We start from the raw sequence: 14,057 nt of genomic DNA, 5'->3' as shown, positions 1-14,057 counted from the left end.
CACCCCTGATTTACAACAAAAAAGACACAGGGCAAAGCTAAACCGATACAAAGAACTTACACATTATTATCTTATGTGAACATTACAGGCACCATCAGACACACACCCGAGGAAATTAGAGAGCAAGAAAGAGGAGAGGCAGTTGAGGGGTTTTCGACCTCTCTCGATATCTGGCAAGGCTGACGGACCTACGCTTCGCATTCTCTTAGGAGAGGGGAGGGGGGGGGAAACTGGGGGTGTCTATGGTGCGTGAGTGGGAGGTGTTAATGGGGTGCAAATGTGATGCAGAAGGGCAAGAGTAAAGGAGTGCGTGTCTGTAATTGCTCTTTTAGTAATTTGCGTCTACATCAGATGAGACAGTAGATGGGAGAGACGGACATGTGAGCGGATAGGTTAACGTGGTGTGTGAGAAAAATCTGTAAATGTGAATAGTAATGATGATTGGCTGCGGAACTCGGTGGAAGCCGAGCACCGATGACCCTGTGATGACTTGGGATTGAAGAGAGTGTGGGAGGTTGTTCCAGAGATGGGAAAAAGAGGAATGAAAGAGTGAAGGTGAGCAGTGATTATTGATTTTGGTAGTTTCACAAGAAGGGGGTTGCTGGAGAACCATGAGCACCATCAGGAAATATAGTGGGGTGGGGGTGACAAATCACAGAGTGGAGGGGGGGCAAGGCCAGAGAGGAAATGGAAGAAGACATAAAGACCACCGACCTGCCTGCAGTGAGAAAGTGAGAGACCCAAAGACTCAGACCCATCGCAGGAGACACCAATGATTATAAAAGCCTTGATTTCCACAGTGTGAAGCCGAGAAAGCTGTGAGGCAGGAGCACCAGCCCAGAGGGGAGAGCAGTACTCTATCAGGCTGTGTATGAAAGCTTTGTATGTGGTCAGGAGCTCAGGTGTGCCAAGGAAGGACGTTGCACGAAGGAGGATGCCCAGTCGGCGACTGGCTTTCGAGGCCACCTTGGAAATGTGGCTTTCCAAGGAAAGATCATGGTAGATAGTGAGAACAGAGAGTTTAAACAGAGATAGTGAGATTGGAGAGTGTTGATTGTTATTCATTCAAAAGTCTTCATTATCATCGGACAGTTCCATCACGTCATCCTGGCATTCACTTGTGTCCAGATCAACAACTCTGTCCTCATGTTCACAACAGACAACAGACATATCATCATCCAGGAATGAGTTTTTTTGTCCACTGGATAGTTTGTCCAACCATACAAAGATATGTTTGTGGCATTGATCGAGACGATGGATGACCATCTCCATATGCGGCAGACATCGTTGGCTCACTGGGTGTGCAAGAACAAAGTCTCCTTGCAGGGTGGGAGCAGAGACAGGTCAACTATTCGTCCATCTTTGTAACATTTCTCCAAGAACATCTGCTGCCGTGATGCGTTTACACTCTCTGATCGCTTTCTACCACACATCTTGCTGATGGCATTCCTAAATCATGTCCATTACTCCAGCTTCAACTTTCCAATCTGATGCAACCTCAACAAACACATCAATGTTTGGGACCTGGGATCCTTTTTTAGGAGCATGAAAAAGATCTTTCCCTTTCAAAAAAAGCAGACACGCCATCATTTCCTGCCAAGGCATGCAGTCCCAACAAAACCTTATTGACAGGAACAGACAGGTCACAGCGAGTAATATTACATACTGTATCTTTCTGTTGTTTCCATGACCATTATCCAGATATGTGCCTTGTTCAGACTCTCAGACTCGGGGGGGGGGGGGGGCACACAATGACAGGACCGGCACTTGGCTGTGACAACACGTTTCTCATGAAGGGCTATTTTGGTATCAGCTTATTCATGGTCAGAAGAGAGGACCTCAACAACTGATGTGGATTAATTTGTTATCAGGTGGCACTTGTCTATTTTGGAGAAGTCAATCTTCTAGTTGTCTGTCAATCTTCTGGAAGTCCAGCAATCTGTGACGATTCTCCTCTGTCTGCAAGATGAGATATGGTTTTTATTTTTCTATTTTTTTTTAACAATATGTACACACATTAATATTTCCAAAATAAGTAGGCATGTTATTGTGGACACATCGGCCTTGGCATTCTGCAAAACATTCTGACACAGGTCCCATAATCCTTTCATTCCAACTGTTGAGGGGAATTTCTCTTTGAAGCTGCATGAAATTTATGGGGTTGTGGGTTCTTTCCGAGCATACATGGGCTTACAAAATCGATGTTTGGTCACGTGTTTGGACACATTGAAAAGCTCTTTGATGTACCTATCAAATGATACCATGTTTGTAAAGGTAGCTTCTACCGAAATGGATAAAGGCACTGTTAACATCGATACACTAATGAAAAAAACAAGTCATAAAATGGGTCTGGGTACTACAATGAAACAAAAAGAAATAAAATTCACCCCCCCTCACCCCCCTCCTCCGATATGAGGATGGGGGTGGGGGGGGTCAATAATGAGGTCCTGCACCTAGAGTGTCAGCTCGAGAAATCCACCACTCACATAAACTCCCCTTTCAGGTGACTCCACACTTCCATCTACACCATGACTAAAAACATGAGTGGGAGGGAAAGCCAAAAAAAAAAAAAACAAGGAGAGCCAGAAAAGATCATCTGTCCAACCTCAAGACTTGTCTTCCTCCTCTAAAACATGGTGGCACATTGTTATGTCTGGAGTATGCTCCCCTACATCCCTACCCTCTCTTCAAATGGCACCACAGCCGACTCCACTCGTAAGAAGGCCGAATGGCTCGATTCTATGTTTGCTTCCAAACTTGTGGCGATATATATATATCTCTCTATATCTCTACATCTCTACATCTCTATATCTCTATATCTCTATATCTCTATATATCTATATATCTCTATATATCTCTATATATCTCTATATATCTCTATATATCTATCTATCTCTCTCTCTCTCTCTCTCTCTCTCTCTCTCTCTCTCTCTCTCTCTCTCTCTCTCTCTCTCTCTCTCTCTCTCTCTCTCTCTCTCTCTCTCTCTCTCTCTCTCTCTCTCTCTCTCTCTCTCTCTCTCTCTCTCTCTCTCTCTCTCTCTCTCTCTCTCCCCCCACCCTTCCCCATCATATCCAACTGTTCCTGCACTGTCTTTTGCACCTGAGAAGGTGGAGACGTTTCTGGGAAACCCAGACACTGATTCTGCTCCTGGACCGGATGGCATCAGCTCGTGTGACATAAAAATCTCCTCGGCTGTTCTTTTTCAGTGTCTCGTTTTTTTTTCTTTTTCATTTTGTTCTTTTCAGCCTATCATTTGACTGAGGTCACCATCCATCTCATTGTATGTCAGCCAACATCGCTGTATTCCATAAAAAAAAGTTGTAAAAACTGATCCTCAACTGCAGAACTGCAGAATCAGCTTTGTTTTTTGTGATACCAAGTCAAGGCTTGTGGAAGAGCGAATACACAGAAACATAAAACAAGGCAGGAGACAAGAGGGGTGGGAGAGGGAAGCACAAAATAGTGGGAAACAAAGACAATATGATGGGGCGGGGTACATGGGGAAACACGATGGTACCACAGGGACTTTCAGGAAGGAAAACAGGGAATATGTAGGTGGTGGGTTTGGGGTGGGATCATCAGCAAGGCTGTCATGGAATCCATCATCGCAGTAGATATTAAATCATTCCTTTTCTCCAACAACCTCATCATTCTCAGATCACCAATATGGATTCAGATCTGGGCAATACACCTTGCACATGCTACTCCTACTCTCCCATCAATGGTGGAGGCCCTCAATGTCAGACATAAGATCAGGGCCAAGTTTATTATTGTTAAATTTAATTCAGAATGGGATTAAAATAATTCCTGCATCAGTCCTGCATTGGAGTAATCAGAAGGAACCCAAACAAGCAAAAACCAAAGATGAAGTCATCAGGAGGAACCTGGATAGGATTCACATTTCAGCTGCGACCACGCTACCCTCAAACCCATCCAGGCACAGCCAAGTGAGCCTTGTTCAAAAAAAATAAAAAAGAACCCAGATCAAAATATTAAACAATTCTGGCTGCCAGACCATGCGTCCGATCAAGTTGAAATTTAAAACAAGTATTCCCCATCACTACTGCATCATAATTGTGAAGTTTTTAAGTCCATTGCTTAAGCAGTTCCAGAGAAAACATTTAATATTTCTCTTCAATCCAATATGGCTGCTAAATCATGTGATCTATCAATTATTCAACAACAAACTTGTACACCCAAGGCTTGGAGAACATTTGTGTGACGTTTCCCCTTGATCTGTCCAGCTGTTCTGGAGATGGTTTTTATAGGTTTTAGGGTAAATCCAATATGGCTGCCAAACCATGTGACCTATGACATCATATGAGTTAATCTTTTGTTACCTCTGCCACCGATGGTGAAGGAGGTTATGTTTTCAGCCCTTTCTGTCTGTCTGTCTGTATATTTGTGTACAGGATATCTCAAAAAGTTGGGGACAGATCCGGATGAAATTTTGTGGACAGGTTCGGTGTGTGATGAAAAAGAATTGATTCGATTTCGGTGAAGATCTGGATCCAGATCAGACTATGAGAATTTTAAAAGTTATTTTTCACCATTGAGAGATTGGGCCAAAAAATGATATAAATAGCATGATATCTCAAAAAGTTGTGGACAGATTCCGATGAAACTTGGTAGACACGTTGGGTGTGTGACTAGGAAGAATTGGTTCAACTTTAGTGAAGATCCGGATGCGGATCTGATAAGTTCTTTTTAGTGATTCCTTCCCATTGAGAGATTGGGCCAAAAACGATATAGTACTGTATAGCATGATATTTCAAAAATGTATTGGGCCCAATATGTTCTCGTGGATCAGGCATTACGTGGCAGAGGTATGAGCTTTACCAAATGGCCCTCTAGTTCTTCATGGAATGGTGGTCATAAGTATAAAGTTTCGTCTCGATCTGTTCAGCCTCTTCAGAGAAGATTTTTGAAGGTTTTTAAAAATTTTTATTTTATCATAAGGAGTACTTGCCATGTGCCAAGTTTCAATTTTTTCCTTGGTGCAGTTTCAGAGATACAGAGGTTCAAGCTTTTCCATTTTTTCCAACATGGCTACCGCAACACGTGACCTATATCACAATATTCATTAAAACATTGTACATGAGTAGTCGCTCTGATGGTGAAAGTTTCGCCACAATCCGACAAGTGGTTGTGGAGAAAAACACGAAAGTTGTGTGCGGATGGACAAACAAACAAACGAATGAAAAATCACCCATAGAGTGACACTTGGCAAAATGGAACGGCACTCGGTAGAGCACGTACCTCTGCCTGGCTGAACAGTTTACATTTTGTATCCCACTGATAGATGGGATCTGAATCAAAATCGAATCGCCTTGTTCTTGTTACTTAACCAAATCATCCACCTAGTTTTGTTACAATTCGTCCACAACTTTTAGAGATATCATGGTATATATAGTTTTTGGCACTATCTCTCGATGGTTAAGAATCACTAACAAAAAAATTCTCATAACTGGATTCAAATTTCAGGATTTAACATTTTAGTTAAATCCAAACTTGTTGGTTTATTAACATCAATCAGTATAAATCCAATCTTTTATTGAAAACAACCCGTTTTCTATATATTGAATGTTGAAAAAATAATTCATTTATTGTTGTTGAAAACAAATCTTTTATTGAAAACAAACAATAAATTGATGTCCGACACCCCTTTGTCTCTTAGATTCATAGTATCCTCTACCAAGATACATACCTTCACCCTTGTAGTATGGGGAAAGGAACATCCCATCCCCTGTAATTATTTCATATTTTCCCAACTCGTGTTTCCTCACAATAACCATCGTATTTATTTATTGGAAAACTTCACGTAGGTGAATTTTGATGGATATAACTTCTCCATTAAAAGAAATCATACGATTATCTTGGTCGGTTATCCTAAAATTTACTCTGTGTATGGTTTTTCCTGACACAGGGAGATAAACCAAATTTTTAGGTTCCATATTGAATTTATAACCAATTGGGGTTGAGTATGTGCTGAATGAAAATATTGTATTTGTTTTTTTCCCATCATTATAAGCACCATCAATCAAATCACAGTGAATTAACACCGAATTTATTCCTCAGGATATTTGAATGACATTATCACTGTAAAACGTCCCATTAGTTTCAATCTTTTTTGAGGAGAAACCCAATAACTCTCTAAATGAATTATCAATTGTGAAATCAACCTTGTAGTTATTTTTTAACCTCAATCGTTGATTTTGAAGTACGTTTTTGAATATCTATAACAATATTTTTGGTTCATCACCCTGTTCTTTCATAAGACGAGCAATTTCGGAAGATATTTGAGAAATCTCATATGCTCCGGGTGAGACTGTTATCGTTTTGTATCCACTTCCTGGATTATAGCTAAACTTGTCATTTTTCTTGGTGATATTAAACAAGGTATTATAAGTTTCCATCGACAATAAAGATGCCTCATATTCTTTTGTTGGGTCAAGTTGTAGTGGGTATGGGAATGAAGATGTGTGATCACTCGTTGTGAAATTAAAACTAAGGATTGTACTTCTCATCGTATTTAATATGGGGAAAAAAAATCTTTGTATTGACATTTATCATTTTCATATTCATCAACTGGTCTAAAATGGCTGATGCTTCATTAAAGCAATTGTGATGGGTCAGTCATTCTTACCACCAAATAACAATAACAGTCTATTAACTAATTGTGATGGGTCATTTGGAAGAAAACTAATACCTGAACCAAGGATACTTAAAGCCTCAATTATGTGTTTCTCATTCTCATTCTTCTTTCTTCTCCCAGCAACACCAACCACATCATTATCAAGTGAGTTTAGTAAATCAATATATACTCCATCATCCTCATTTTCTATATTCAATAGTTCAATGAAATAATCAAACTATTCTTGGCTAAAATGTAATATCCATCTTTTGCAAGAAGAAACATTAATCTGGGGGTAAATTTAACAGGTGGTCGGACAGAACCAAAGAACCTCAATTCATCATTATATATCAATACCTTTTCTTTAACAAGATAGAATATTGCTGGTTGTTCTGTTGGTACGAGTCCTGCTATGGGTTTTGAATCCGCTGAATATTCAATGTTTTTGAGAGCATTCACAACATAATCAGGGAGTTGATTTATCTCTTATAGTTGTTGAAATAATCCTTCATCATCATATTCTAATTCTCCTATATATATTTTCGTTCTTGCTCCGTCATTTGTCCAAAATCTTATGGCATTAAAAGTTTTTTTTGGAGCATATTCTATCCCAGGAACTGTAGAAACATCTATCATTTTTTGTTGGGAAGTTTTTGAAAGTGGTTTAAAATTTTTCTCTTGTTTTCTTTCAAACGCTTCTTCATCCGTTAGTTTCTGTCTGCGTTTCTTCTTTATGTCTTCCTGTTGTTTTACAACTTTTGAAACCAACTGTTGATGTTCCTTAAATCTTCTTGCTCATTCTTTCTCATCCATTTATTTCTTGAAAAACATCCTTCAGTATCTCATCTTGTTTCACGGCAATATATTTATATCTTGCAGTCATGTGTTTCAAATACTCCTCAAATTCCTTTTTCCTACATTATACAGAACAATTGTCTCTCCAAAAAATAGTTTATATTTATTGAATTTAACTTGAATGAAATAAAAGCATTAGTATTACTTCTTATCGAACGTCGAGGGAGTTGAAAGTAAGATTACCAAGATAAATACAATTAGAAGAGCAATGTCTCCCTGTTGTGTAGTAGCTATCCATAACCATTTGGTTTCTCTCATGAACACAATCATCAAAGATAACGAGGTTCTTTTTTCATTTATCCAAATCTTGGGGTGAAGGTATATTATCCATATTATCACAAAGAACACAAGTTATAGGCTTTGATTTTTTATATTTCTGTGTATCACAAAATAGTTGAATTATATCTTCAATGTTATAATCATTTAGTTCGTTTTGAAGTTTAAATAAAGCAATTATGTCTTCTTTTTGAAGACCAGCAATAAAACCTTGTGAGAGTAGTTGATACTCAGGTTGAAAACTCGACTTTGTGAAAATTATTAAATTATCAAAATCTAAAAAGTTGGGAGTAAGGGGCATCTTTAAAAGCAGGCAGGTTTTTCCACATCCACTTGAACCAACTATGAGACATCTTCATGAATTTGGAATTTTTATGGTTGTTAAATTTTATCTTATTTACCCAAACGGGTAAAAAAAAAAACCATCAATCGTGTGTGTGTGTGTGTGTGTGTATACATACATACATACATACATACATACATATATATGTATACATATATGAATATATATATATATATATATGAAGAAAATTATTATATAAATATATATTGGCATTTTTAGAAACTCTGTTTTATCCCAAGTTAAGGTTTAATTTTAAGATGATTCATTATTGTCTTTAAACAATATCTTGCGTTTGTATTTCTTTGAAAATGACGATCAAAAATAAATAAATAACATCAATCCATTAACAATTACCGTCATTTGTTCAATCTCTTTTCTTGTCAGAAAAGGTGTATCATCACCTTCGTGCTTAACATTCATTTCTCTTATTAATCTTGTGAAGTAATTCAGTTTTGGTGTAATTACCTCTGCCACCGAAGGGGGAGGAGCTTTGGTGCAATTACCTCTGCCACCAAAGGATGTATCCACTTTGCCACACCACCAGTGTTGGAATACCAAGTCCAGCGATGAGCCTGCAGGCACTGAAACCATAAACCAGCCACCCTAAGTCCATGACTTCTTGCAAAGTCAAGGAACTTAGTGCTATTCTGTTTCACAGTTCCAGATCCATGGGGACCAACACATGACTCACAACCATCTCCATCAATTCCAGTCGATGCATTGAAATCCCCCAAGACATCATCTCGCCTGGGGCACTGATCAACCAGACTCGAGCGTGGCATAGAATGTGTCCTTCATGCTCACATCACTCACCTCATTCGGACAATATACAGAGAAGAGGGAAATGACACAAGGAGTGATGAATCCTTAGTCTCATAATACGCTCGTTGACTAGTGTCACCTCAATTATCATTGGAATAAGTTTATTGGACACAGCTACATCAACTCCTTGGACATGTTAACCATCAGAGCGACCAGATCAATAGTGGGTGTAACCACCCGCCATGATCTCAATGCAATCCGGTCTCTGAAACTCAGCGTGCTGCAATACCGGTGTTCAAACCCTTGAGCTCAAATGATAACAGACAAGGGATCATCTTCTCTTTCCAGGACATTGCAGGCACCCACCTGAAGGGACCTCAGGTTAACCCAAGGAGATGTCCATTGAGTGGACAACACCTCAGCACCACCCTGACACACACAACCACAATTTAAACTGGGAGGGTTACCCCATGGTTTTCCTCCTATCATCAAAGAGTGGAGGTCCCAAAGGCTTTGCGCAAATGCACAAGAGGTACTCCCACAGAGTGGGTTTTCAATTTTCTTTGTGGCTTTCTTGTGTTTTGTGGAGTGAAGGTTTTTCTGGTGGCCGGAGTGCAAATCCTGCCACCAACCTCCCACCCAAAAATTAACCCAACCACAGGACGACGTCTGCAGACAGATGGGCACTAGATATGGATGGCCGTTGGCTCACAAGGAGCTCCTCCGCCCTTTGACCGGTTTTGTTTTAAATCCTGCTGGGTGTCCATATCATACACCCTCCTCAGCAGGAAACAGGGTTTAGTCGCCGACAACTCGACCGTGAAACAGGTTAATACAGGTTCACAAACCTGTAGCAACTCACAGATCTGATCTGGCCTGACCTGACAATGGATGTCAGGGGAGTTATTATCCCTATTGTTGACCCTCCAATCAACTGGAATCTACCTTTGTTGAGGAAAAACAGACTGCAGTGAAACAGTTGAAATGGGGTAAAGCTCCTGAGATCTGTGGAATCCATACTGAAGTTTTCAAGGCTGGTGGAAATGCTGTACTAATGTCGTTGCATGCAGTTCTGTGCCTGGAACACAGGCATCATCCTAACTGCCTGGAAGAGGGGCCTCGTCCCTCTCTGGAAAGGGAAGGGTGATCGCCAAGACTGCAACAACTACCGAGGGGTGACGATGCTCAGTGCTGGGCAAGGTCTTTGCTTGGATAATTCTCGATAGGGTTCGCCACCATCTGCTTGAGCCCCAATACCAAGAGCAGTCAGGCTTTACATCAAAGAGGTCAACGACTGACCTTATCATTGCTCTTTGGGTCCTCATCAAACGCAGAGGAGAGTTTCGGCAGGGGCTGCTTGCAGCCTATGTTGATCTCTGTAAAGCGTTTGATTCAGTGAATCGGGATGCCCTCTGGAGGGTTCTTGGTCTTCATGGGGTGCCAGCAAAACTGATCGATCTGATGTCTGATCTATACTCTGGTACTGAGAGTGCTGTGAGATGTGGTGGTACCATCTCTGACTTATTTCCAGTTGTTACTGGAGTTTGTCAGGGGTGTGTGCTGGCCCCCACAGTTTTCAGCACATGTATGGACTGGATTCTGGGGAGGATGTGGTGTGAGATCAAGCTGTGGTGCATTGTTTGGGAATGTCAAGATCTTTGACCCTGATTTTGCAGAGGACGCAGTCATCTTTGTGGAGACTTTGGATATCCTTTTGGGGGCCCTTGATGTGGTGAATTAGGAGTCGGAGCCACTGGGATTACTGGTTTCCTGAGTCAAAACTAAGATCCAGGCTTTCACTGACATCTTAAATGGTGTTATCCTGTCTGTACCTGTTTGTGGTGAGGATGTTGAGGTCTCAGAGAAATTCACTTACCTTGGCAGTGATTTTAATGTCTCTGATGGCTGTGAGCCAGAGGTCAATAGAATGTCTGGGTCGGGCCGAGGGAGTCATTGATTGACTGGATCATGGGGTGTGGCGCTGTCGGTACCTGTGCAGGAGGCCGAAAGTCCGAGTATTCAGGTCGTTGGAACTTCCAATTCTGCTCTACGGATGTGAGACTTGGACTCTGACCAGGGATCCGAGATGGAGAATAAATTCCTTTGGTACCAGGTCTCTTCGGAGAATCCTTGGCTATCGCTGGTCGGACTTTGTGTCCAATGAGCGGTTGCTGAGAGAGACTCAAATGAGATTTGTTACCTGCATAGTCGGTGAGTGTCAGCTGCGGCTGTATGGACATGTGGCTCGTTTTGTTAACGCTGATCCTGCTCACCAGATTTTCTCAATGAGGGAGTCTCGTGAGTGGAGGAGGCCAATGGGCCGACCACGTGCCTCGTTTTTCATCAAGATGATCGGCATCTCAAGGAGATGGGGATGGGCCAGGCATCTGCCTGGGGCATGGCCAGACGGAGGCCTCTGGAGTACCGGTGGAAAGTGGACGCAGTGAAGTGCTGCTCCGGCGCACGCTCCCATACCTGACCTGACCTGACTTTTTAACTTGCCTGAGATTGATTGGGTCCAGAAACAGGGAAAGGGCAGAACAGATGAGGATTTCCTAGATTTAGCCCAGGATCCCTTTTAACCCAGTCTGTAGATAAGCCCATGAGGGGGAGTGCAGTGTTAGATTTCCTTTTATGTCATGAACTCAATGTGGTGGAGGAGGTGGAGGTCGGTGAGCATTGTGAAGCAAGTGACCATAACATTGTGTGTGCAAAGATTCTGTTGAGGTTTAGAGTTCAGGATAGTAGGGAAAGGCTATTAGATTTCAGGAAGGTAAACTTTGTGGGTATGATGAGAAAATTGGGTGACGTAGATTGGGAGAAGCAAACAACAGGACAATCAGCATCAGAGAAATGGGAAACCCACAAGGACCAAATGTGTAGATTGCAGAGTAAGTACATTCCAATGAGGTGTAAAACTAGAATTAGAAAGAGACCAGGGTGGTTGAGCAGTGAGATAAGGAACGCTATTAAGGCGAAACAAGGTATTTATTAGGTTTAAAATAACAGATTGGAGTTAGATTTATATCACTATCGGAGTAAACAGAGGCAAGTGAAGAAAATAACTCAGCAAGCCAAAAGAGAGTATGAGAAGGACATGGCTAAGAATATAAAACATAATAACAAGGCTTTCTTTAAGTATATCAGGGGAGAAGAACAGGTAAGGACCAGTGTGGGCCCATTGAGGAATCGCACCGGCATAGTGGTTCATGATGAAAGTGAGACGGCAGGCTTATTAAATCGGTATTTTGCTTCAACTTTTGCACAAGAACAAGAACACTCTCTCTTCCTCTTATGTGGTGACTTCAATTGTCATCACGCCAGTTGGCTAGGTGTGGGTACCTCTCTCACCTGCCATGGCACCTCAGCAAAAGCTTTCTGCGACTCATTGGGACTGACTCAATCGGTCAACTTCCCAACCCGGATCTCAACCAATGGTACTCCATCTCTTCTGGATCTGATTTTGACAAATTTCCCTGACAATATCTGCTGCTCTTCCTTCGCTCCAATTGGTTCTTCTGACCACGTCCTTGTTAAAGTGGACATCTCTCTGGCTGTTATCAGAGAACCACCTCACCGCCGTCGAGTCTGGCATTTCACTCAGACTGACTGGCAGGGTCTCCAAGCAGCCATCAAACTTCTAGACTGGTCTCTTATCACTACTTTCTACAACATAAACTCATCCTGGGAATTATTTTAAAGAAACTTGCTCTCCCTCATGCACAGATTTATCTCCTCTCGTCTTCAGTTGTCCTACACTTCCTCCCGCCCATGGTCCGCTGAAACTTGTGGCGAGGCAGTTGTCCTGAGACAACTTGCCTTTGCCTCATGGAAAGCAAACCCAACTGAGGGCAATCTCAGTTCTTTCCACAAAGCTCGGAACAAGTGTGTATCTACCCTCAGGAGAGCCAGAAAACAACATCTTTCTCATCTCAAGTCTGAACTCTCAAACCTCTCTCCCTCCTCAAAATCCTGGTGGCGTTTAATCAAATCTGTTTCTGGTGTATGTTCCCCCTCCATCCCCTCCCTTACCTCAAATGGCCGCACTGCTGATTCCACACGTGATAAAGCTGAATGTCTAAACTCGGTGTTTGCAGCTAAATCTTGTGTCCTAAACCCATCACTATCTCTACCCACTTTACCCAGTCGCACCCAACTGTCCCTGGACTCTGTATCCTTTTCTCCTGACAAGGAGAGCTTGCTTTCAAACCTCGAGTCAGATTCTGCAACTGGTCCAGACGGCATCAGCCCACGTGTCCTCAAAGCCTGCTCTTCTGCTCTTGCTCACCCTCTCTCTGTTCTATTCACCCTCTCATTTGCCCAAGGTCATCTGCCATCTGCTTGGAAATCTGCTAACATCACTGCCCTGCATAAAAAAGGTGCAAAAACAGATCCCTATAACTACAGACCAATCAGCCTTCTCCCAATCATCAGCAAGGTGATGGAATCCATCATCGCCTCAGATATGAAATCCTTCCTCTTCTCCAATGGCTTGATTTCCAATCATCAATTTAGTTTCAGACCAGGTCACTCTACCCTGGATATGCTGCTTCTGCTCTCCCATCAATGGATGGAGGTCCTCAATGCCAGACAGGAAATCCGAGCCGTATCCCTGGACATATCACGTGCTTTTGACACAGTCTGGCACCCTGCACTACTCACCAAACTCTCTTCCCATGGTATTCAAGGCCATCTCCACTCATGGCTCGCAGACTTCCTCTCCTGTCGCAGTCAACGTGTGGCCCTAAATGGAGTTCTTTCATCCCCTCTTCCTGTGCAGGCTGGAGTTCCTCAAGGTAGCGTTCTGGGCCCTGTTCTTTTTCTGGTTTTCATCAATGATCTCTCGGACTCTCTGGAAAATCCTCTATTTCTCTTTGCCGACGACTCCACCCTCTGCCGTACCATCTGTCATCCCTCAGACCGGCAAGCAGCAGATTCTTCACTCACTGCAGATCTGGATAAAATCACAAACTGGTCCAACACGTGGAACATGTCTTTCAATCCAGACAAATCTCACACTCTCACTATGTCTCTTCGAAAGGACCGTTTACAAAACCCCCCCATCCACTTTCTCAACAATCCTCTGGAAGAAGTCTTTTCTTTCAAGCTTCTAGGTCTCACTATCTGCCATGACCTTTCCTGGGAAAGTCACATTTCCAACCTCGCATCAAAAGCCAGTCGCCGAC

General features: G+C 42.1%; 1 protein-coding gene across 1 annotated transcript in view; it reads right to left on the bottom strand.

Moving 5' to 3' along the window:
• BTAF1 (B-TFIID TATA-box binding protein associated factor 1) overlaps nt 1–14,057 on the bottom strand; it is a 242,387-nt gene that overhangs the window by 73,380 nt on the left and 154,950 nt on the right. The gene's annotated exons all lie outside the window — the stretch shown is intronic.

This window comes from Eptatretus burgeri, chromosome 12, assembly GCF_056783735.1.
Source record: "Eptatretus burgeri isolate ZD-2024b chromosome 12, Ebu_testis_v1, whole genome shotgun sequence".
NCBI lineage: Eukaryota > Metazoa > Chordata > Myxini > Myxiniformes > Myxinidae > Eptatretus > Eptatretus burgeri.
Note: the sequence above shows the minus strand (reverse complement) of the source record. Positions and strands in the feature narration are given on the sequence as shown.